Source organism: Lagenorhynchus albirostris, chromosome 20, assembly GCF_949774975.1.
Source record: "Lagenorhynchus albirostris chromosome 20, mLagAlb1.1, whole genome shotgun sequence".
Classification (NCBI taxonomy): Eukaryota; Metazoa; Chordata; class Mammalia; order Artiodactyla; family Delphinidae; genus Lagenorhynchus; species Lagenorhynchus albirostris.
Window position 1 is genome coordinate 57163785 of NC_083114.1, and position 25905 is coordinate 57189689.

Genomic DNA, 25905 nt, shown 5'->3' on the forward strand with positions numbered 1-25905 from the left:
TTTAATGCAATGTCTTTTCTGTAAAGTGAAGGGGTTGGACTCCTACTTCCCTTCCAGTTCCCAAGTTCTTTTCTACACAGCCCTTCAGAGTTTGTCAAAAGTTGTGATATGTTTATGGCACAGGTAAGGCCTGTATCATATAATCTAAACATAGACTGTCTTAAGTCATACTCAGTTATGTTGTATTAAATCCTTAAAAGCCAAGTTTATCGAGATTCACCTTCCTCTTTCTATTTGAACCCGTAATTATAGGATTCTAATGCTGTGGAGTCAACTTACTCCCAGCCCTCATTTTGGTCACAAGGTGTAATGTAATCCTCTCAAACTGTGGAGCACTAAAAATCACACGAAGCCTGAAAAATGCCAAAACAAACATGTTTTTAACAGATTCAGGGAAAGCAGAAAGAAAGTGGTGTTTTCCCCAGGAAACCGTCCGCACTCTCTGAAGCCAGTTACAGCAGCTTTGTTCGGGCCTGGCCTTCTGACGATCAAATGGAACCACTTGGCTCGAAGGAGAATTCTGAAGTCGCTGGAGAAGAGGCTGGGAGGAAGTTCTCCTTGCTGAGGTGGAGGCTACAGCAGTGCCGAGATTTCAATCATTTTCCCCTTCAGTCTCTTAAGGGATGTTTCCTAGTCCACGGGGCTGATTTATAGTCTGTTGTTTTAACAACCACACCTCTCCTCCCAAGGGTCAAGTGCCTGGTTGGAAGAGAACACCGACACAATTTATTTTATTCCGTGGTTCACTCCTGAGTCAAGCTGGTGAATGAGCTAGAAGTGGTTTGGCGCCTAAAGATCTGTGAGTGTTTATATGTGGGATGTTATTCACACAGTGGACAGACTTCAGCCAGAAGGTCATTTTGCCTATGTTTGTGTGGATGTAGAGCATGTCACTTTCGTCTAGATATTTGCAGTACAGAATTTTGAAAGAATTTATTTGGAAAATTATGGTGTAAGAAGACACACTTGAAAAGAAGCCTAAAGATAAAATATAATCATTAAAAATAGTCAACAGTGAACCCCTAGTTCTGCACGTGCCTTATTTTTTTTTTAAATAAATTTATTTATTTATTTTTGGCTGTGTTGGGTCTTCGTTGCTGCGCACAGGCTTTCTCTAGTTACGGCGAGTGGGGGCTACTCTTTGTTGCGGTGCGAGGGCTTCTCACTGTGGTGGCTTCTCTTGTTGCAGGGCACGGGCTCTAGGCGGGCTTCGGTAGTTGTGGTTCGCAGGCTCTAGAGCGCAGGCTCAGTAGTTGTGGCGCGCGGGTTTAGTTGCTCCACGGCGTGTGGGATCTTCCCGGGCCAGGGCTCGAACCCGTGTCCCCTGCACTGGCAGGCAGATTCTTAACTACTGTGCCACCAGGGAAGTTCCTGCACGTGCCTTATTTATTCCATGGGTAATTCAGAGCACATTTATAAATGCTCCTTTGCCTTCTGTCAGTTTCCCCGGTCACGGGAGGCCACTTCTCCCTTGTCTGCCTTTCCCACCCAGCCGCCCCTATCCCAATATACAGCTGGTATATGCTTAGTGAATGAAATTCATTTTAACATTAACATAAGTTGGAAGGGAAATCGAGTATCCAAAAATGCATGCTTTGCAGGCATAAACAACTTTTGAATTGTCTTCTGTTCGTCATTTTCTCCATCAACGCTCCTCTCCACTTATACAGGTAAATAAAAATCAGTGTAGATGAGGGTGTGTGTCTGTGCCCGTGTGCGCGTGAAGATGGATTACACTGTTCAGGAGTTCAGTACTGGAAAAGTACACATTTAATACTAAGCATTTAAAACCATATATGGAGAAAGGACAGGGGAAATCACTCCTCCAAGGGAATTTTTCCTCTTTTCCCAACTGTTCCACATAAAAGGTGCCCCAGGGCTTCCCTGGTGGCGCAGTGGTTGAGAGTCCGCCTGCCGATGCAGGGGACACGGGTTCGTGCCCCAGTCCGGGAAGATCCCACACGCCGCGGAGCGGCTGGGCCCGTAAGCCATGGCCGCTGAGCCTGCGCGTCCGGAGCCTGTGCTCCGCAACGGGAGAGGCCACGACAGTGAGAGGCCCGCGTACCGCAAAAAAAAAAAAAAAAAAAAAAAAAAAAAAAGGTGCCCCAAAGATACTGTTGAATAAATGATTGAATGGGTGAATGATTATCCAAATGAATGATTGAATGAATGAATTCTGTAGCAGCTGATGATGGTGTACCATCCAGAGTATGCCTACCTACAAGACTTTTGCTACAGAAACTAATACCCAGAAGTGCGATCTGTGAGACAAGTTTGTAGGCAACTTGATTTGTTCTTGCTGCTTAGGATATGGAAACGAAGCAAAGGAAACCAACCTATTTTTTATAATTAATTTTTATTGGAGTATAGTTGCTTTCCAATATTGCGTTAGTTTCTACTACACAGCAAAGTGAATCAGCTATACGTACACATATATCCTCTCTGTTCTGGAAGGAAACAAACCTATTAAGTTTCCTCCCATTAACTGAAGGGAGGAAGGTGATGAATTGTGAAGCTTTCTTCGAACACATGCAAAAATCTGATAGAAGTGGGAAATTGAAGAACACAGACTTACGCTAAAGACAATATACTTATTTCAATAGAGTTAAGTAACACTGCAAATCTAATTAAACCCCCAGCGCATGGAGCCTCAGGTTAAGAGACAAAGGTGCGTGTGCACACCAGACTCACCCGGAGTTTGTGTTTCCTCTGATTCTTCCATATCCCTATCAAGGCATCACTCAGCCCTGAGTTGAGCAACTGAACCACCTGAGAGCCTGCAGTGTCTAATCTTATAATTCGAGAACACTGATGGTGAAATTCTCAGAAAATATGTATTGACACTCTGATTGAGACATGATTTTGAGCCCAGCTGCCTGTGGTTCTGCTTTTGTTTTGTTTCGTTTTGTTTTCTTCTGCCTACTCCTCTGCAGTGTCAGCTATATAAATCAATACGCGTTGTACTTGCCAAATGGGAAGTTATCAAGAAAGAAGCTGGCCTTCCCGTTTGTTGCAGATTGCCCCATTCAGGATCAGCTAGCCCAGGCAGGATTTGTCCTGACTGGCTTGCAGAATTACCAGTATCCCTTTCCCGCCTGCATCCCTTAGTATTTCCACTACCAGGAAGGAAATAACCACACTCTTTGCAAAAGATTAAGATGCTCATTTTACTATGTAAAATATGTCTCAATGTCACAATCATTGTTGAAATAGAAGTATAAAATGAGAAGAATCATTTCCTCTTTGTTTCATGAGTTGAACTTTTGATGTTCTTGGCCAAGGAAGGGGAAGGGTTTGCAGAAAAAGAAAATGCCTTTCAAGGTAGGATATATATATATATATATATATATATATATATATATACAATTGATATTACTCAGCCATAAAAAAGAATGAAATAATGCCATTTGCCATTTGAGGCAACATGGATGGACCTAGAGATTATCACACTAAGTGAAGTAAACCAGACAGAGAAAGACAAATATATGATATCGCTTATATGTGGAATCTAAAAAAGAAATGATACAAATGAACTCATATACAAAAGAGAAATAGACCCACAGGCATAGAAAACAAACTTATGGTCACCAAAGGGGAAAGGGGGGCAGGGATAAATTAGGAGTTGGGGATTAGCATATACACACTGCTATATCTAAAATAGATAACCAGCAAGGACCCACTGCATAGCACGGGGAACCATAGTCAATATTGTGTCATAGCCTATAATGGAAAAGAATCTGAAAAAGAATATATATATATAGGTATATAGTTTTATATACCTATATATATATAAAACTGAGTCACTTTGCTGTACACCCAAAACTAACACAACATGGTAAATCAACTATACTTCAATAACAAAATACAAAGGATATAAAAAACAAAACATAAAATAAGCAAAAAGAAGAAAACTGCTTTTAGTAGAGGTTACTGGAGGCAGGCTTGTTTTACTTCAATTCTGTTTATTTTACTTTTCTCTCTTTTCAATTCTGGGAAGGAAATAAGCAATTGTTGCCTTAAAGATTAAATGTCATGATGTTTTAATGCCATTGGTTTCTGATAAATAACTTGTTGCTGAGGACGGAGGTTGCTGGAAGACTCTCCCAGAATCAATTCCATATAAGCCCAGAAATGGTTGAGCAGAGCCCCAGCCTTGATGTGGGTTGGATCATTTTTTTGTCTGAGGCTAAACTGCCTTCTTAGTTCCTTAAAAAAAAAAAAGTACTGATTTAAGGAGACTGATGCTGTGTCATCACTCCTCAAGTGCTTAAAATAAATAGTTAAAATTCAGGCAGTGTGGTGAGGGGTACCTGTGCTGACATTGTATAAAAGAAGAAGCTGGATATAGCTTGTGTATTTGTATGAAAATGAGACCAAGGGGGCTCCAAAATTGAACCCAACTGAATTGCCCATAGCCCTGTTTGGATAACTAAATAATAGATGATTTCTGTTATTGCTTTTGTCACATACTTTATATTCCTAATATGTAGAGTATGTTTTGGAAGCTCCCTTTGGATGCAGGCAATAAAGAGCTCTTTATCTTGTTGCTCACTTTCAGATGCTACAATTTCAGGGAGAGGAAGAATGGTATGTCCAGGCATGGTGTATACGATGTATAAGACAGTATGGAAGATGAACTTCAGAATCACTCAAGGGAAATGAGCCTATTTTTCCACATTGATCCATGTATAATCACAGCTGACCTCCTCAAGTAATGCCATGATCAAGTGCTAATTTTGTAGTGAAATATGATGCCACCAACCTCAATGGCAGAATGGCCACAAAAAATAAACTGATCCCTGATTAAAGACTAACGTTAGGAGACAAATTCTTACCATCCAGCCTGGTCTAACTTTACCCAGTGGGGCTTTTGTAGAGGGATATAGGTGATTAAACTTTAAGCAGTTTGGAACTTTATACGAAAATAAGCAAAGACTGAGTGAAAGCATGTTAATGGCTCAAAATAAATTTTCTTCACATTTGAAAAAAACAAAGCACTATCTATAAACCTGTCTTAAGTGGCAGAGTTTTACGTGAGGAGGTGAATAATATAATTCCAGATCTTACATATTTATTCCTTGGCTTAAAAACATATGCATAAAAATCATTCATTATAATAAGCATATTAATTAAATATATAGTAAATAATTAAATAATTATAGTTGCTTGATCAGACAGTCAGAAGAACAGACTGTTTCCTTTTCTTCCTGGAAAATTATGTGCCTTTATTCTTTGTGATTTTAAGAAATTGGGAAAAAAATGTCAGATTCAGTGTGAGGCAGGTAGATGTACTCCAGTTGCATTTGGATTAGTTATCATTGGCTGCTACTGGTTTAAAAAGTCCGGACTTCAAAACCACTAGCAAGAGAGCAGCTCGTGTAATCTAATTTAGATTTAGGGAAAAGTAGGAAACCAGTGGGTTTCAGAAATACAGGAGTCTAATGATTTTACCAAGGCTGAGCTTAAATTATATAAGATTGTCATCAGAGCCAATGCTAACAGAAATTCGAAAACCACTAGTTTAGTCCCATGAAATTTTTCTATGGTTGATTAAATGAGACCCAATTAGCAATTGAGGTTGTGTGTCATAGTTACAAATATATCTTGACTTGGCTTTATACATTGTATTGAATACTTGAGTTCTTGCTACGTTGTTCAGGTACCTGAGTTCAGAAACGGCCAGAAGAGAGACAGAGAGAGGGAGAAAGAAACACACAATAGCCCCACACACCGAGAACATTCACAGAGGGCATATGATAACCAATGCTGGCTTAGGAAAGTGTTGATAAATGTGTGCCCTGTTTGGTGAACCACAGAAGAGAACAAACAATAACACTGTGTTATGTAAACTACAGTGACTTCAACAAGCAAGTCTAGACAATTCAGGGACAGGGTCCTCAGATTTTGGGTCTTATTGAATAACTGTGATTGGCACTCAAGGATTCAGCGGGAATACTGCTACACGTGGTTGTGTGATACAAATGAACTTGTTTACAAAACAGAAACAGACTCACAGACGCAGAAAATAAACTAACAGTTATCAAAGTGGGAAGGAGCGGGGGAGGGATAAAGTAGGAGTTTGGGATTAACATATACACACTATTACATATAAAATAGATAAGCAACAAGGACCTACTGTATAGCACAGGGCACTATAGTCAATCTCTTGTGATAACCTATAATGGAAAAGGATCTGAAAAAGAATATGTGTGTGTGTGTGTGTGTGTGTGTGTGTGTGTGTGTGTATAGAATGGAATCACTTTGTTGTACATCTGAAACTAATGCAATATTGTAAATCAACTATACTTCAATTAAAAAAAAGAGTTACTGTGGATTGAATGAGATGCGTAAAGCACTGAGTGCTGAGCACTCAACGTGTAGCTATTATGATTCTTGCTCCCAAGATTCCTGGGATGGAATGTGGCTTGTTTAAAAAAAAAGAAGTGAGAGGAAAGGTCTAGTCCTGGGGAATGGAAAAAAATGAAATTTTAGTTCCTTATGACTCACTGACCACCAGGGAGCCATTTACAACTTATCTGTATGTTAGCAATGAGAAGTATGTCTGTCCTCTCCCCCCAGCAAATGGCTGTTAGGATAAGCTGATGCAAAAGGAAAAACTCTGTCCCTCTGGGTAGAGAGTTTTTACTCTATTTAAGATAAATCTGAGTAAGCACATCTGTTTAACAGTCTACTTTACCGTTTAAATGGCAGCTGTAAACATAAACACGTAGCCCCACATAAAAGCATTTACGTGTGGGCATTACCCTCATCATTTTTAACGTCATTCATGCAATGTGTTAGGGGTTATCAGTACTGTCATTTACTGGCGAACCCAGGGGAAATCTGACTGACTTAGCTTAAGTTTATTTGGTGTTGTTATTCATCCTTCATTTATTTATTTACTTTTTGACTCTGCTTGGTTAAAAAATGTGAGTGATTACAACCAAGAAAAGTCCATGAGTTTGTGGGAATAGGTATAGCATTGGAATTATTTGCAAAGTGAGTACTGAGGGGACCAGCTGATTTAAAAAGGAGAGGCAGGCTTTTGAGCTGTCTCAAGGCCTGCATTTGCATAACAAGGCCTGCATGAGTTTTACACTCCTCTGGGTTTTTGTGGAAAGGGGGTACTGAAGTAATTTCTTATCCTTCACTCCCTTTCCCACCCCTGACTCTAAGCACTGTGAAATGACGCATGCGTTGTACAGATGATCGTGTCTTCCTGAGATTCCTGTTCTGAAGACAAGTGCCTCAGTCAAAGGCCTTTAGGGGAAATAGAAAGACTGAGATCAACAATGCAATTTTCTGTGAAACTTGAATATTCTTTGTGAATTGACGTCTTTTCAGGCCCAAAGCCTTTCTATATCATCCATATAATTTTATTAGGAAAAAGAAGAGCTGGAGAAGATTTTCTCAGGAAATATCAAGACATCAGTATGAACGGAAAGCGTCTAAACCAGAACCTATTCATGTAGGGATGTGGTGCATCACACCTACAGAGCATCTCCCCAGATACGATGAAACTCTTATTTGGGATGAAGATGAGTCCGCGCTGGTTTGGCAGTGGCCTCTATGCAGGAATCCAGGCTAAATTCAATAAATCCTTCACAAAATAATTACAGAAGACCCAGGCGATTTGATTTGCTGTTATCAATTTGGAACTTTGATCTCTATTTTTATGAAATGCTGTTCAATAACATATTACCAGAGTCATCCTTTCTACTCAAGCTGAGGGTTAAATATTTTCTAAAGGATATTTTAAAGGCAAGTAGAAAATCTATGATGGGAAATTACAAAGGTAGACACCTCTGTCATAGGAACTCGTGAACGGCACTGCCCTTAGATTTGGGTGAGATCAGCCAGCCCCTGTGCCAAGGTCCTACTTTAGAAGATGCCATTCTGTCCCTGGTCTGTATGTATCCCTCTCCATGGAGCAAGGAGTAAGGAAGAGGATAGGCTCCCTAGTAACTATGCTTCCCTTCTAGACTATATTCCGAGTATCCAGAACCATGGAATTTCCTGCCCAAGACAGGCTTGGCCTGCTTCCAGACCAGTCCTCATGAGGTCATCCCCCAGACGTATAATCCTAGGTCCAAGGAGCAGAAGATGTTGGGGAGTGTGGAAGGATCTTAGACCTCCTAGGTGGGTATCTGCATACACACCCGGAAGCCCCTCCATGGCTCAGGTCAGAAGCAGGAGTAGTTAGAGATGGGGGTACAGGCTTTGGACCAGGTCCTGGGGACTGGTGTTTTCTCACTCTCAAATGCCAGTGAGAAACTCCAAAGATTCTGAAAATTCTAAATTCAAACTCAGCTCTCCAAGTCATAAAGCAGCTGTATTTGTCAAGAGAGTAGAATACAAAATGTCTTATTGGTTTTTTAGCGCAGTTTATGATTTAAATAGTTAGACATATGGTACATGGCTCTTAATTTTAACTCTTACCCTGGATCCCACAAATGTTAGGAAACTGCCTTCTTCTTATCTGTATTTGTCTTTGATCCAAGGGAGTTGCTGGTGCATTCAGAGGGATGCTAGACCAACCTGAAGGCTTAGAGGGGCTGGAATCGGCCAAATGCCCACATTTCACGAACACTAGGGGTCCCTATCTATATCTCCCAAATAAAATACAAGAGAAAGGATAGCTTGGCTTCTAGGTACTGGGGCAGCCATATTGTCTAGTCCTGTGTCTCCAACTCAGTGTCTATAGATAATAAGAATATCTATTGATGGTAGGGATACAAAACAGATTTACATATTCCCAATGGTATTTTTTCATCTCATTCCTGAAAACCAGAGATTGATTTTGTGTTAGTATAGCCTTCTCTCATCTAGCGCCAAAATTCACGAGCGCTAGCGTCTATCGCAGGTGGCTGAAAATGTCTTAAAGAATTTGGGGGATGTTTTCCCCGATTTTGAACATCATTTGTAAACATTTCAAAGTGCTCTTTATCTTTGAGGTTATTAACATTCCTTTCTCCTATAAGAGTCCTGAAATCCGCATGTGTGATGATAATTATTCTCGATGTCACCTTATGAAATGAAGCAATGGAGTCCAGAGACATAACAGTACTGATGGATGGTTTCTCCACTGAGCACTACCCCTCATCTTCCTGTTTGCTCTGGCAGAGAACGATTTAACGGGCCAGCTCAATTCCCTGGGAGTGATTTTAGTTTGCAAGGGAAAGGAGTAGCCCGTGAACTTGCCGGCATGTCTATTAATATGTTCAAAACACAGGCTCTCCATCCTTGCTTTGTATCGCATTGTCAATGCACAGTACACTCCAGACTGATGTCGTGCATGAGACACGTGACCTGCCCCGCTTTTGCGCAGCCCCTTAGAACAGTCAGCATTCATTTTGCAGCGTAAAGAACAGAATCAATACTAGCACTGGAAATAGTCCCGTCACGTTGCTTGCGCTGGATTGAGCAGATAATCTGGTTGTTGATGAAATCACAACTCATGCGTGTCCTGCCTCATCTAACTCCAAGATTCAATGACAGAGTGATGTAAGTAACTTGCCAGCAACAGAAATAATAACGCGAACACCTCAGGTTCATTTCTTGCCTCGTGGAACGAAATGTGAATCGTGTGCTTGTTGATTTGTCAGAAGTGGGATTATTCTCTTCTCCCTTGCCAAAGTTAAGAGAAGTTCTTATCTCGAGTCTTCTGTTTGCCCCCCAAAGACAGCTGAGTTTGGATAAATACAGGTTCTGCCAAAATTCAGTCCCATCTGTGAGATGAGTTGGAAAATTCTTAGAAGTCTTATTAAGGAGCATGATTGAAATACCTCAGGGCTTTTAAAAAAACATAAGCAGAGTATAGATTAATGTATTCTACTCCTTTTCTGTCTCAATGAGACTAACTTTCAGCTCTATAAGGAAAGTATGTGCTTGTCTTCTGTGTCTGAAACTTTGTAAATATTTCAATAAATCATTTAATTTTCAGCCAAGTCAGTAGAAGCTGATCGTCTATACCAGGTGTTGGCAAACGTTTTCCTTAAAGGGTCAGAGAGTGTTTTAGGTTTAGGGGGCCTCATATGTTCTCTGTCACAACGATTCTACTCTGTAATAGCAGCCATGGATGGTATGCAAACAAATAAATATGGCAGTGTTTCCATAAAATGTTATTTACAAAAACAGGCTGTTTGGCCGGCAGACCATAGTTTACAGATCCGTGATCTATACATACATAAAATTGGAAGGATAAATACTTCGGGGTCCTTGGCAATCTCACCCTCATAAATTTGATCAAAAGTTTTTTAGAATAGTACCCTGAGATACAGATCATCATCAACAATGGCCACTTAAGAAAATTTCTCTTAAGGAAACAAACATGTTTTCCAATGGATTACATCTAAAATACATAGTCTATAAGGATATTTTTGGATAGTCTTTTTTTCTATCAAATGTTCATTCTAATGAATGTGTACCCAGTTCTAGGCTCTGTGCTGAGAACTTTCCAAGCTTTGTGATAAAGCCAAACAGAATACCATGGAGTGGGTTTACTAGTGAAGGGTATACCCTGACAGCAGGAGGTGAGTGCCCCACTGCACATCTGTGCTTGGTTTGACTCTTTTATCTCTTTCCAAAAGAACTCCATCTGAAAATGGACAAAGTCTGGTGCAAATAAAATGCCCTGTTTTATTACAGCACTGTATCTATCTATTTCATAACATAGTGCAAAGGAGAAGTTAAAGACAAAGTGAAATTTCCAGTCCAGATATTTACTGTCATAAAAAGAATCTTTTACTCAACTATTCATCCAAAAAGATGGAAGGAAGGAAGGAAGGAGGGAAGGGGGGTGTCGGGGGTGAGAAAGGAAGGAGGAAGAAGGAAGGAAGAAAGGAAGGAATGAAGGAAGGAAGGAAGGAAGGAAGGGACGGAGGGAGGGTGGGGGAGGGAGGGGGAGGGGGAAGGAAGGAAGAAAGATGAAAAACCTATCAGCAAAATCTATCTTGTTGTAAATTTATTTCTTTCCTGGGTGTGTTTTTGGACATAAAAGTGTGTTTGGGGAGATAAAGAGGGTTTAGATAAGTAGCTCTTCATACATAAACCATTTTTTTTAAAGTTGTATTACAAAAGAAAAAGTATCGGTGTAGTGGACTAGAGTTATTTGCGACCAAATGCCACAGTGGAACAACTTTTTCATATATGATATTAGTATCATCAGTGCCATGTGATTCATGGTAATGGGGTTATTACATGGAGCAACACAGGAGTGATACTGGTGTAAAGAAGATATTTTATTTAAAAAAAAACCACTGTGCAGTTCTGAGGTTAGAACACACGGTTCAAAAATATTGAGAAAGTAACTGAGCATACGATATTCAAGGGTTTAATACATCAGAAGAACACTGCTAATTGCTGAAAGGTGAACTTAACTGAATAGGTAGAACAACTATAAAAATTTCCCTGTGAATCATATGTTTATTTAGAATAATTGTCATTTGAAATGACTTGTGATCTCCAGGATTGAAGAGATCTGTGTGTCATTCCAAACTACATCTATTTGCTGAAGAAACACAAAGAGCTTTTCATATAGAAATTTGTTTTATCCCTGTTGAACTTGAAAGGGAGAACATCAATAGGAAATTCCATTTCCTTTCTTAGATACCTACGAACGAATGGGCTTCTTTAGCTTTGGATAAAATAGCTTTGCTAAAGAAATTCTAGTTTGAGAATAATTGGAGGTCAAAGAACATTTGAGTGCTGTGTGCTTAAGAAATGGAGAAGTTCTGCAGTTTCAAAGGAAGTTTGATAATGAAGAAGGTTGGACAGGTAACAAGTTGGCAATGGCATTGGCTTCAAAGCAAGATCGTGAATCTGGGTGAATTATGCTGTCACTTCTGGAGCAAAACTTAAATCCGTGTAATTCAGAACAAGGGCGCTTATCACATTAAAAATGTTTTCGAATTATTTCTTATGTCTCTCAGGCTTTTTACATATAACTACATATCTTCCAAGTAAATATCTTCTAATATGAGAGAGAGATCCGTCTTTACCCAAAGGAATATTTTGATCTAACTCACCATGTCAAATCTCAACATGTCTTATAAATCTGAGAACTGTATCTCAGTTTAGGTTCTAACTTTAAAAAAAAATCAGTCCTTTATGTATATTGGGAACTCAGCTGTCATTCTTCATAATTTATAGGTTTTAATATATCCTCTAAAGTAAATTTGAACCTTACACAGGTAAAATATTTACTATGTTATTAGTCATTTACCATAATTAATGAATGAATTTATTTATGTCCTGTCAAGTCAATAGGAAAGTTTGGGAGCTGAGTAAGCTATTTTACCCTTTTGCAATTATTGAAATAACATTGCACTTTAAGTGTCTTCTTCATTGTGGAAATTTAGATGTGCTGAGAGAGAGAGAGAGAGAGTGCAGTGGCCAGGCCAAAGCTCTTTATTTTTTTCCTCAAATGGACTCTGAAATATCCACAAATACTCCTGTTCCTTTTCTCATCTGAACTTTAAAGATTGACCTTGCAGAGGTGGAGAATCAAAGACACCATCAGGAATCAAGGAAGAACGCGGAGGGTGTCTGGGTGATATACACACACTTAAAAGGAACATCTTACAATAGGACAAAATAAAAGAGCTTTCTTACAGGCATTTCTATTTTAAAATAATGCCTCACAGCACCATATGATGAAAGATCTTCAGAGCACATCATGTTAGTCATAATGGAAACTGCTTTAATTGAATGGCATGGAAAAAGGCCTGGGGGCTGCCAGGGAAGAGCCAGGGTAATCACATGCTATCAGAATGGCCTCACTGTCAACTTATCTAAAATCGAGGGCTCCCAGCCCACTTTAACTCTCATGAACTACCTTTGGAAACACATTCAGGAATTAGTATAAATCATCTTATGGAAATAAAAATGTGCCACCCATAAAAATAATCAAAGGGGTTTCTTATCATGTTTCTTTTAATAGTCAGCTCCTTGGGAGGGCAGGGGGGATTGAAAACAAATCCATGCAAAAGAAACACATACAAATTTATCTTGGAGAAGAGCTGCTACTGTAAAATAGTTCCAATAGACTGGTGAGATTTTTCAGAATTTTAAATTGTCAGTTGTCTAAGATTCAGGAGTTTAAATACTTTTCTTTCTTTTTTTTTTTTTTTTACTTTTAATGATTAATTCGAATTATTCCTGTCCTATTTCTGCAGGTTCTGAGAACCTGTTTAGAAAGAACTTTGTCCTAACAATTGTGAGGAGCTACACATTCAAGCAATGATTTCCACTCGGAAATTTTATGCTCCAGTAAAAAAAAAAAGAAGTATAGGAAATATACCATTTAATACACACACACACACACACACACACACACACACACACACACACAGCCACATCCATACACACCCTAGAACATAGACAAAAGAAAATACAGAGCATTCCAATAGATATTTTTGAAGAGAAGTATATTATGCCTGTTGAGAAGCTACTAGATCCTTGGGAAACTTGACATCACATAGCATTTATTACATTTATTATTTTAATAATGAAATGTCGCCACTTAGCGACTCATGTCGCCAGCAAACTCTTCTGAGAGCCCTATACGTTGGGTCGTGAGGACGTTTAAAGCAGAGGCTTCGTCCCACAGAGTTGCTTCCCACCTCTGGTCCTCCGACTTCCTTATTTCAAATGAACAGAATGGAGGAGCATCAAAGATGGGCAGCTTGCTCTACATCATCACTGTGACAAGAAGGACTTGTAAAGAGGCAGCTCGGAAGACAAGCAAAGGTTCCCTGTATCAAGTCTGCAACAATGAGGGCATCTTCCAAAGTCGACCAATTTTTTTTAAGTTCTTTTGTTTTAGATTAATTTTATATTGGAGTAGAGTTGATTTACAATGTTGTGTTAGTTTCTGCTGTACAGCAAAGTGATTCAATTATACACATACATATATCTGTCCTTTTCCAGATTCTTTTCCCATATAGGTCATTACAGAGTATTGAGTAGAGTTCCCTGTGCTATACCGTAGGTCCTTATTAGTTACCTATTCTATATATAGTAGTGTGTGTATGTTAATCCCAATCTCGCAATTTACACCTCCCTCCCTTCTCCCTTGGTAACTGTAAGTTTGTTTTCTACATCTGTGCAAAGTCTACTGATTTTTAAGCTGTGCTCCATGTACCAGGAGTGGGAAGCAGGCTCTGAAACGAGTGTGTGTGTGTGTGTGTGTGTGTGTGTGTGTGTGTGTGTGTGTGTATGGGGAGGGAGGATTCATGATAATTATGAAGACATTTGAAGAAGGCTTCTAAAGTTACCAACCCAGAAATTGTGACCTTTGTGCTTTATTGGTCATAAAATATGAAACCAATGAAGTCTAACCCAACAATTCAACATCTGTTTGAATCCCACTGCATTCTTATTATCACAATGGCTTTCAGCATTTGCTGAAGAGATTACTAAATATTTATACAGATGATTCAAAGGCTAATTCAGTAATAGATGATTCACTACCATTCAGCATAGCAAAGTACTTATGAGTTTAGTCTCTAGAGTGAGATACTCCCCTGTAATGCAGTTTATCTCTACATTCAAGCTGATCACATGTGAGACATGGACTAACTTTTAATATCACGATTTCCCTATCTGTAAAGTGGGGATAACAAAAATAGCTAGTTCATGACATTATTGTAAGGATTAAATGTGATAATGCATGTAATATACTTGACAAAGATCAATACAGGTTAACCATTATTTTTTATGTTGTTTATAATACCAACATGATCATCCTTATTACCATTCAATGCAAACAACCAGTTTTATTCATATCTGACTGCAAATAAATCTCCTTATATTGAGATCTGGTTCCTTGAGTTTTCTTTCATTAATTCTAATTTAGCCCCTCATGGCAGGCGGAAAAAAGGAAAGAAAGAAAAGAAAGAAAGAAAGAAAAAGAAAGAAAGAAAGAAAGAAAGAAGGAAGGAGAAGGAAGGAAGAGAGAGAGAGAAAGGAATCTAATTTTTACATGGTTAAATACAGTTATTATTCAATTGTCCCTAGTACAGCTTTTCTGTTTCGGCTCTGCTGCCAGCCAACCTTCAAACTTACATGCAGCAGGAGGGAGAAGGGAAGGCAGGGAGGGAGAAAGAGACAGAGAAGGGGAGACAGGAAGGGAGGGGTCGGGGGAGGGGAAAAGAGACCTATTCTATTATTCTGTTATCCTGGCTATATGCCCATATTCTTCAAATATTTTTAATTGGTATGATCTCTTCACTGTTCTGATCATTGTCTTCTGATGGTGCTACAATTTTTCTGCATCTCTTTAAGGGAAAGTTATCCTTTATAGAAACAATATTTCCAGGTGTTCTGAAGTGTTTAAAAATTAATCATAGAAGGTGGTAAGGGCCTAAAAGAGTAAATCATTGTAAACCCTAGTAAACCCATTGTAAACCCTAGTCATTGTTATCCTATCCATAGAAGTGGGTTTTTCCATCTATTTGTGTGTGTGAGTTTAATTCAAATTATTAAAATTATTTGCCATGAAAGTTTAATAAGAACTTATGCTAGCATTTTGTTTTCTGTTTGTTTGTTTGAGGGGAGGTTAGTGTTAGAGGTTAGAGCTCTCAAGATGGAAAGGCCTTGAAATGCATATGCAAATAAACAAATGGGTGGTGAGGATGAATCATGTGAATAAGTTGATTGACAGATTTGTGAATGTGTTTAAATTAAAGATGGATAGCAAAGTTCCTGTGTAATTTATTGGTTCAGTTCAGTGGTCAAGAACATTCCAAGAATGAAGTGGAGGAAGTTTAGAGAAACTTTAATTTTTGTTACTTAAGGTGACAATTTTTTTTCCATGTCAAATGTTGTTTTAATTTATTACAATACGGAACATTTGAGAGATATGAAATAGGCAGTATTAATCTATCAGATTCCCATGTACAAGAGAAATTATATGATGTAACACTTCCTGAGTTCTTTTGTACTCAATAATTATTGCTCAGTTAAAAAGCAAAGTTTAAAATGGTGTTTATAATATAATCTAATTTTGTTTAAAATTGTTATCAATAATAATATGATAAGTATATATGTGTATGTATTAAAAAGGAGAGGAGTATACCAAACTATTAGTTACAGTTGTCTTTGAAAAGATACTTATAGAAGCCTTTTTAATCTGCTTTCTGTAATGTTTAAAGAGTATGTAGTGAATGTATTGCTTTTGAAATGATTACTTTTCTAATTAGAAGAAAAATACAAAGCTAAAACATGACATGCATGATCAGTCTATTTGTAGAGCGATGATTCTTCTTTTCACCTAACGAATTATTCATCAAAGGAATAGTAGCCTAAAGGCTGAAATATATCATTACCTATACCTATGGTCCAAACATGTTACATAACCATTAGGCGATATATACTCACTACAGGTAGCTGACCATGAAGCGGTACCATTCCATCAGAAAAAAAAAAAACCTCAGAAGGTCGTGGGTTACGTGTAGCCTACACATTTCGGAACTTGTTCAACCATCTCAAAGCCAACTTGTCCAGGAAAGAAAAAGTCATGCTCAAGCCGTGGACTTTCAACTGCTGAGCTCTGTTCCAGGAAATATCCCGGGACAACCATAAGATGTAAGAACACCTAGTCTCCGAGCAACTCGGGCTCCAGTTAGCGTGTAGCTTCGTAAAGCGTAATGAGACCCGGCCATCTCCTCCCCTCGGGGAGACACTAGGTCCAGGTGGGAGCATGCTGTTCTGGGCTTTGCACTGTGTGAGTGAAGAGATCGCATGTGAGTCTGAGCGGCTGCCTGAATCAAGCACCGCAGTTCAAAGGAAACGTCTAGCTACTCCCCTCCATGGCTACATGGCTTCATGAACAACAAAGGAGACTGATCCCCTACTAATGGCTTTGAAACGATTCCATCTGCCTGAAATCCTGCTGACACACGTGCCCTGTAGACAAGCATTCATCTGAAAGACACGGCATAGCCCTGGAGTCGGCAAGGTCATCGACTCAGGAGCTGGACGGTCTAGGTTCAAATTCTGGCCTGTGTGTGACCTTGAGGAAGTTACTTAAACTCTGTGCATCTAAGTTTTCTCCCCTGGTAAGTGGGAATAGTAATAGTACCTATGTCATCTGTTGCTAGGAAGATTCAATGAGTTAATATTTGTAAACACAAGAAAGCCTGGAACATAATAAGAATGGTATAGTGTTTGTTAAATTAAAAATTACCTATCATAACTGTTTCAGGGATAGCTCTGGACCCTGAGAATTGGATTCGTTCCTCAGTTTTGAAGAAGTGCTAGCTTAAAAATTCAGATAAATTTCTATAGGGGGACAAATAAGGGAACAATGAATTCTACTCAAGGAAAAAAGGAAAATCATTTCCGCAGAGATAGCACTGGGATTCCCGGCATGAGTGAGAGACTGTCTGATCTAGAAAAGTAAAGGTGGGGCTTTCCAGTCAGAACAATAAACATATACTAACACATACAAACAACATATACATGCAGAGACCTGTGAAAATATCCACTAGGCATAAAAAAAACATAGAAAACTTTGGAGCACAGGCAGAATGAAAGAGACTGAAGCTGTTGATTTGATGATCCCTTCAGTGATAACTGTGGAAATTCATTCTGTGAGCAGTCATTGAAGGCATTCTTAAGTAGAAGGCAGAAGCAGATTTGTGTTAAAGAAAAATAAACCTGGCAGCACAGGAAGGAAAATGGATTAGTTGGCGTGGGATGGGAGGTGGGAAAAACATGGCGGAAGTTGTTCAGGTGAGCTGTGAAAGTCTCTCCTAAGACAGAGACAGTGGGAGTGAATGAAGGGAAAAGTTTCTTGAGATAATCTGGAGGTGAAATTAATGACATGGCATGACCGATGGATGTTGAAATAGAGGGAAGAATCAAGGATAATACTCAATTTTCTGGTTTGGGCAGTTTGGAAAGGGAAGTTTCTACGAGGGAGCAGGATAGGAGGAGGATGGAGGGAGGCAAGAACTGACTTCACTTCAGATGTGGATCTGGAGTTGTCTAGACAGTCTTATCTAGTTGTTGAAAAGGAAGGTAGAAAGGTCATTTTAAACTCAAGGAAAAGGTCAAGTTAGGAGACACAGATTCAGGAGTCACCGTGCATAGGGTTGACGGAAACCTTAAGGATGAATGAAATTAACCAGGGGAAATGGATAGAATGATAAGAGAGATGCAAGAACTTTGAGGAAAAATAACATTTAAGGAGACGGGCAAAAGAAGTGGCTAAAGAAAATGAAAAGAAAAGCTAGAGGTTGGCAGGAGAATCAGAATAAAGAAGGTTCCCGTTTGTTTATTTTTATTCACTCAATTCATTCATCCATCCCATAAATATTTATTGAGCACCTGTTATGTTCCAAGTCATGGGACTCCACGGAGGGGAGATACCATGTCAGGGAAACAGACCAACTTCTTACTATCATGGGGCTTTAAATCTATTGCAGAAGATGATTTAAGACCATCACCAAAAAAAAAAAAAAAAAAAGTCATGTGAGTACATGTGTATTTGCAAATTAAAATGTTTTCCTATGAAGGAACAATACCAGTCCTATGGAAACACAGGTTGGGGATCAGAGGAGGTTTCCTGAGGAAGTGGAGATTGGATTGAGATGTGACTAGTAGTCAACCAGGTCAGGTTGCTGGGGTGATGCTACCTGCCGGACAGGGTGGACAGTGTATGTGAACCTCTAGACTCTTTCTTATGACTGCAAAGATACAACAGAAAATGGGAAATAAGTATGGGATGTCCTTTACTTCTCATGCCCCCTTCCAGTTTCTGGGTTGTATGTAACTAGAGGTCTATATTGTAGTACATGACAGTACAGTCGATGCTAAGAAAAGGAAAATTCCTAATCAGATGGGTCATTACAAAGGACAGTGTCTAGGTTGTGTGCAGGTTATCCCCCCACCTCACAGAGTCAGTTCTGAAGGAAAGTCCTTGAAATCAGTATTCTTCGTTATAAAGCCCAGCACTGGAATCCTGCGTCTCTGGTTACTAACAGCCAAAGGGTAGCAGCCTTGCTTAGAGCAGCAACAGAGGCACTTATACGGAGAGGACACCAGGGTTCAGACTCCTGCCCAGTGTGGTGGCGGGAGATCACTGCCTCTGCCTGACGGCTTTGTTACACGGGTCTTCAGGAAGAGACAGCCATAGACTTTGCAAGCCGGGAGCACTTTGCACTCACGTGATGGTCAGGAGAAGCTTTCCAATAGATGTGCCCTTATGTGCCTCTTAAAATCAAGGTTCTTTTTCCATATCCCAAAGATTCTTTGTTTTGCAAGAGAAATGAATAAGTAAACTGCTCTTTGAAGTAGAATAAGTAGAAGTCCGAAATAGAGAATTAGAAAAATAAAATTAAGCAACCTGCTTTTTCAAGTGGAATAAATAAAAGTCTGGAGTACAGAATTAGAAAAATAAAATTACAGATGACATACACCATACACACGACAAAATTCCCGCTCCACAAACTCTAGCCCGGTAATCATTGCAAGCCCTCTATGGATTTTAGGCTCATCTTGTCAATACCAGCCTTTGGAAAAAGTCTAAGGAGTCTTGTTTTGAAGAAGAATTCAAAGACTACAGAACAACAAACACTAAAGATCAAAAGTAACACAAATGAATACTATCTCAGTAAATGAAATGCTGAGTATGTAATTAACCCTAGCAGAGGTTGGCTAAATTCATCTCTACAAACCACCACCTCAAGACTTTTCTACAGACGCTCAGATTTTCTATTAAAGTAGCAATTTGCCTTCAAGGTCATGTTCATACTTTGAGGTACCACTATTAAAAAACTGTTACCGTACAGTTGATCCAGGTGAATGGAAACTAAAATTTTTGTGGTGAGCACGCTGTAATTAGAACTAGAAATATTAATGTTCTACACATGAAACTTAGGTAATGTTATAAGTCAATGTTATCTCGATTAAAAATAAATTTTAAATAAAAGGCTGACTGTAGATTAACTAACACCCTTTTCACCAGACAAAAAACACGTTTCACTCAGTAGCTGCAGCTCTTTTCAAAATTTGTTCCATGTTTATAACTTCCCCTGGCTTTGCTCTATTACACTGCGCTATGTTTTTCTTCCTTGTTACAAACCATATATTACTATGGGCTCTTGTTGGTTGACTAGCAGCCCCCACCTCTGACAAATAATTTGGTATGCTGATTATGAAATTAAGGGCTTCCGACAGAAAGTAGACGTTAATTGCATTTCACTGATGACATTCTAAGCCTTTGTATCCTTCTAATAATGTTAACTTGTTAGTTGTTACAAAGTACTGCAAATCCATAAAATTTCCATGCTGAACATAAAATGATTCATAGCTCCGTCACCCAGAGATGAGTACCGTAAACATTTTGGTATGGTTTTGAAAGAATTTCCTACGCACGCGCGCACACACACACACACACACACGCACACACACACTGTGTTTGATACTGTAATTATAGCACTAACTCAGATCTGTGTTCTCTTTTTGCTTATTTGAAAAACTGTGAGGACATTTGAATTGTGTTTATACACCAAACTCTAGAGTCTAAGACTGGTGAAATCCTCTAAATATAGTTGTTTTGTAAGAGGCAATGAAGAGAGCTAGACTAGGTACTGAATTGTAGCTCTGCCCTAGAAATCTTCTTGGAAGCCAGGCCCTATGGTTTTAAATAGTAAAAGAGGTCAAAGTACTAGATAAACGGCCGATACTGATGTTACCTAAGGAAGAACCATGACTTGGAAGACGGGGTATGAGTGCTGTATCTACACAGCCACATTTTGCAAAGTGAAAAATTCCTTGTTTTTTGTCTTAGCTGTGAAGACACAGTGTTTTCATTGTATGTGATTTATTACAAAAATCTAATTCAGTCAATCCAGTTTTCAATGTATAGATGCGCTAACGTCTTATTCTATTAACTAATGAAGAACTTATTTAAAACACCGTCAGGATTTTAGTCCTTAGAACTTGAGATGCCCAGAGGATATAAAACATAAAAGTCAATTAGAATGCAAACGTCACATGCCTGAGTAGGACAGCATTTTATGGAAATCAAGAGGAAAGTAACAGACTTTTAGAATGCACAGTACTGATATGCTGGTCATTTGAATCCCACAGGACCTGCATCTGGTTTGGGTTGAGTAAGAAGGTTGAATGTGATGATTCTGTTTCAGAGTGAAAAACTCTTGACTCTAGAAAACAGCACTTTCTCTTTCTTTTATGTTCACATATCTACAGGCCACATAGGATGTCAACACGTTAATTTTTTATCTCAATAAAGCGACGTTTGTGCTCAGAGTTCAAGGAGGGTCTGTTTGCTACCAAATTAGATACCATAATAATCACGATGACTTCTGTAGTTTATCAGTTACAGTATTTAAAATAGGGCACGTATGGCCAAAGGGAAAGAGTTGACACTGTAAAGTATGTTTGTTTACACAAACAGATAGTATCCTTATTTGACATCTCAGAAGTAAGTCATGGGAGTCACATTGTGGGGCCCAGAACACCAGCAGCATCCTGACAGGTGTGACTAGGATGACGCATGATGGTGCAGGTTAGAGGCGTCCTCTGTTACCCTTTGGTGGATATCCCAAGCTCTTCTGCAACTTCTTAGCATAGCTTCATTAAGTGCAACAAAAAGCATGCACAGGGTTTCTCCCACAGGAGACCCCTCCTTGGAAAATTCTGAATTAGAAACCGTTGCCTTTGTGCAACTGGGTTAGAAATTTCACAAGGAGTTTTATGTTTTCATAAACCTTCTTGTTTTTAGGAAGAGGAGAGCTGGACTTTCTTGCTACATTTTGGCACTTCCAGGCCGAGAGAGAATCCGGAAGTGGAAGTGAATGTGAAAGCCAGGGTAAGACAGAAAGAGCGTGACGAGGAAAATAGAACTTCTGGTCATTGACATAACTTCTTCCAGGGGACTAGGTGGATGCTTGAGAAAATTCTGATTTTATGTGATCTCAGGAACTCAATATCTGCCTTAAAATGTGAGTATTAAAATACTGTGATACCCATCAAATATCAACACCAAGAGTGACTGTAATGCAAACTGTGGACCTCGAGGGATTACAATGTGTCAATGTAGGTTCATCCCACCCTGACGGGGGATGTTTATAAAGGGGGAGGCTTTGCATGTGTGGGAAAGTTCTGTACCTACCTACCTCTCAATTTTGCTGTGAACTTAAAACTGCTCTAAAATAAATAAAGTTAAAAAAAAACGCAACAACGATATTTCTAATGGAGAATTTGACTCTGATGAAGATATGCTCATATTAGATTGAAAGAAAATTCCTCTTCCAAGAAATAAAGCACTTATAAGGTAGATACAGCTAGAACTGCATGCAAACATTTTTTTTTTTTTTTTTCAGTACGTGGGCCTCTCACTGTTGTGGCCTCTCCCGTTGCGGAGCACAGGCTCCGGACACGCAGGCCCAGCGGCCACAGCTCACGGGCCCAGCCGCTCCGCAGCATGCGGGATCTTCCCCGACTGGGGCACAAATCCGCGTCCCGTGCATCGGCAGGCGGACTCTCAACCACTGCGCCACCAGGGAAGCCCCCACATGCAAGCATTTTTACTTGCATCGTTCACGAATAAAATAATGCTATGAAGATGCATGTTAAAATACATACAAGCTAAGGACACTCTTGACTATTGGAGCCTGCCGTCAAATTGGGCAACACACGAGCTACTCAACTGTTGGCAACAGTTATTCTGACAACAAGCAAGAGTTTGATCCACATTAAAATTTCTCTCTTCCCCCTCCGAATTTATAATGAAAACTCCGAGGAAAGTACTTTCATAAAACTCTGCTCTTTTTTCTTTGATGTTGCAACTTTTGGCTGGCAAGAATCAGGAAATGGCCCTGACACTGCCGGGGAGAGAGAATACATCCATAATAACCAAACCCAAGAAAGCCATTTAAAAAGGCCTGAAAGTCCTTCACCTGGACAATACAGCTCTTAAGTAATATGTTCTCCAAACGGAGTTTTCACCAGTGTGTTGCCATCTTCCATTTTCTTAGGATATAATTTCCTTCAGGTCTGCATGAAGTTAGGGGAGACAAGTTGCCACCAAAAATAAGAGTTTGTGTTTCTATAGCATCTGTTTTGGACAGTGTATATAAATAAGAAGAGGCCCCACCCCAGTATAGGACAAAGAAAAATACATATCTTGTTCTGAAAATGCAACTACATGAAGAAAAAATGTGGGGATGGAGCCCAATATAAACACAACGTCAGAACAAAACAGAACCACCTACAAAAATCTTTCCTGAAAAAGCACTCATTCCTGAAGATGATGCATTGCATGAGGGCTCACACACAGATTTACTAGCTACCCAGAGTGGTCTTCTCACAAAGGCCTCTTTAAGGGAGAACCTTTAAACCTTGAGGTTAAAAGAAAAAAAAACAAACAGCAAGTTATGATTCTCAGATATCTGTTGCCATTCTAAATATTTAACAGAAGTTGGGTGTGGTGGGGACATGCAATTTGATCCCCAAGAGTTGCATCTTGGGTCCAGTGGATTGGAGAGTGATCTGAGAATCAACATTCAGGGACAGAGGAATGAATCCCTAAGCAGCTCCACTGTTAAGAAGCGCATCAATCAGTCATTCTATGCCTTTACTTATGTTAACACTGAGACAGGCTGGGACCTGGGACTGGGACCCTCTGCTGCAGGGCTTGCACCTGGACACATGTCTCCTTGAACAACAAAACACAAAGAAACTATGAGGGACTAAAAGTAACTGTGTGCATGTGCAGTTCGGACAAATGATGGACAACAAGATACAAAAAGGCCAAAAAGACCAACTGCGACTTCTGAAGAGCTGGGAGCAACAGCAGGGTGCTGTGCAGGTCCCCTGCACTCGACACCACCAAAGGGGTGGGCAGAACGCCTGAGCCACCACTCCCGCCCGACCCCCGGACACACCTCTTCCCTCACCCCATATTAGGAACCAGTTCGCCCCCCCTCGGGGGAACCTGTTACTTGTTCTCACTCCCCCACCTGCTGCAGCAGGGGCCCCAATAAAGCCTTGCCTGAATTTCTTGTCTGGTCTCTAATCAATTTCTATTTATTAAAGAAGGCCAAGAACCCTGGTCGGTATCGAGATATATATATATATATTAAATATATAAAATATATATATATATTTATATATATTTTATTTATTTATTTATATATATTATATATATATTTATATATATATAAAATTTATTTATTATACAGACGTATATGTACGTTCACATGCGTGTGTGTGTATCGCAGTATTTTTAATGCACGTGACTGCAAATTGGATGGGAGACGTTTTCAACTGCAGGCTCCCCAGCACGTTGCAGGAGTCGAGCATCCCTAGGTCCCTGAGGTTAAATATTAGACTTATCCTCCAGTCACAGTGAAATCCCAAAATACCCACACATATCCCCAAACACACCCTGGAGAGCGCTACTGCCCCGGTTGGGAATCACTTCGTGAACGGGCTGACAGGCGAGACAGGGATTATTCCCTCTTGAGGTTCCGGCAACCCGAGGCCGGCTTTGCTGATTTCAGCACCGCACCCCAGCCAGGGGCTTTCTGCAGGGAGCCCCATCCACCATCAAGACCGAGCTTGGCAGGGAGACTTCTTCCAACTTCCCCACTCAGACTGTTTGCTTTCACCAGTGCCCAACGCTGATCTACCCTCTTGGATTTGCTGACATTGATAAGTGAAAGGAAGCAAATGCAGGAAGTCAGAGGAAAAAAATCAACTTTGGATTTTGTTCAAACTGTAAAGAACAAACATATACTATACCTTCAGTCTACATAGATGACCCTTCATTTTCTGGTATTTCTTTTTAAGTTTAATGAATTATTTCAAACATTTTAGAAGTGTTAGAGTTTACTTTCTCTACCTCACCGTGTTCAAATACTCTAATGTGGTTTAAAAAAGAAGTGGTTGCAAAGTACTCTGCGAAAGATAGACACAGAAAATATTAAATGAGGGTCCTGTCTAAAATGGGGAAATCAGATGCTTACAATGTATCAGACACTGCGGTAGATGTTTTGTAAATTCCTTTCGTTTATATCCTCACACCATGCGTGGTAGATACTGTTACCACCATTTTATACATGAGAAAACTGAGCCAAAGAAAGTTTAAGAAACTCTGAAAAGTACTAATAAGACATATCTCACTTTTAGAATGCATGAGTTTAAAAGTTAACGTGTTCTTTTTTTTTTTTGCGGTACGTGGGCCTCTCACTGTTGTGGCCTCTCCTGTTGCGGAGCACAGGCTCTGGACGCGCGGGCCCAGCCACTCCGTGGCATGTGGGATCCTTCCGCACCGGGCACGAACCCGTGTCCCCTGCATCGGCAGGCGGACTCCCAGCCACTGCGCCACCAGGGAAGCCCAAAAGTTAACGTGTTTCTAACTTTGACACCAATACAAATATTTTGACACCAATTAAAATGTAAATACATGTTCTTCACCTTCATCCTCATGGAATCCAAAGATAGCCCCTTTGTTGAAACTAAATGTATTTCCGTTATTTTCAATGATTTGCTCAAAGAAGCGTGAAAGAGAAATGATATCTGTTGATCATCCCAGGACTTTTCAGGAGACCTAGACTATTCCTGTATGCCCTGAGAGTTAAAGATAGAACACAATGTACCCTTCTGGCCCAGCTGTAGATACACCCAGAATGTCACATGGCCTTGAGATGTTTGGTAGAAAACAAAGGCTTCATCTATATGTGGCAAGGGTGTAACCCTGGAAACAAGGGTGTAACCCTGGAAACAAGGATGGGTAGGCACCTGCCACCTGCTTGCTACTCACTGCCCTTCTCCTTCCTTCCCTCCTTTCCTTTCTTCTTTCCTTCTTTCCATCTCCCAGGGAATATTTACTAAGTGCCTAATAAATGCCGGGCTTTGCGCTCGTGTCCA

General features: G+C 39.8%; 1 protein-coding gene across 5 annotated transcripts in view; it reads right to left on the reverse strand.

Annotated features, from left to right (window-relative positions):
- Window positions 1–25905, reverse strand: part of KCNJ2 (potassium inwardly rectifying channel subfamily J member 2) — a 544067-nt gene that overhangs the window by 491569 nt on the left and 26593 nt on the right. Inside the window, exon 4 of one of the 5 annotated variants that reach the window (XM_060133891.1) lies at window positions 429–699. The exons of the other annotated variants lie outside the window; for them this stretch is intronic. The gene's annotated coding sequence lies outside the window, so the exon portion shown is untranslated. Of the gene's footprint in view, window positions 1–428; window positions 700–25905 lie in introns of those variants that run through there. 5 annotated transcript variants of the gene reach the window in all.